Below are 524 nucleotides of genomic sequence, written 5' to 3'. Positions count from 1 at the left end.
GTACATGAATTTTACAATACATTTTATTGATCGTAATAAATTTAATTAAATTAAATATGTAAATTATAGGTTTAATGGTCTACAAATCCGTTCCCATTCATGGAACTTACTTTTCAACAAGAAAAGACAAACTTCTTTGAAAGATAATTTAGCGAACACCAATTACCTTCAGTTGCATTCTGAACCATGTTTGTGAATAAAATTATTTGTTAATGACTTATTTATAATCATGGGCGCAATTTCAACTTTTGACTTGGGGGGGCTGAATATATTAAAGGCAAACAGATCATTGCAATGTAGCCTTTTAAAATTATATGTCCTATGTTTTTTTTTGGGGGGGGGTCTAAGCCCCCAAACCCCCTCCCTCAATTGGCGCCTATGTTCATAATTATAAAAAAACTTTATTTTTAAAATTTATAATTAAAGAGAAAAGTATTTAAAATTTTTATTAATTATACTATCATAGTTTTCATGTTTATCGTATTTATTGTTATACTTGCAGCAGGCTTTTTGTAAATGCATAC

The sequence above is a fragment of the Acyrthosiphon pisum genome, chromosome X (genome assembly GCF_005508785.2).
Source record: "Acyrthosiphon pisum isolate AL4f chromosome X, pea_aphid_22Mar2018_4r6ur, whole genome shotgun sequence".
Taxonomy (NCBI): domain Eukaryota; kingdom Metazoa; phylum Arthropoda; class Insecta; order Hemiptera; family Aphididae; genus Acyrthosiphon; species Acyrthosiphon pisum.
Note: the sequence above shows the minus strand (reverse complement) of the source record.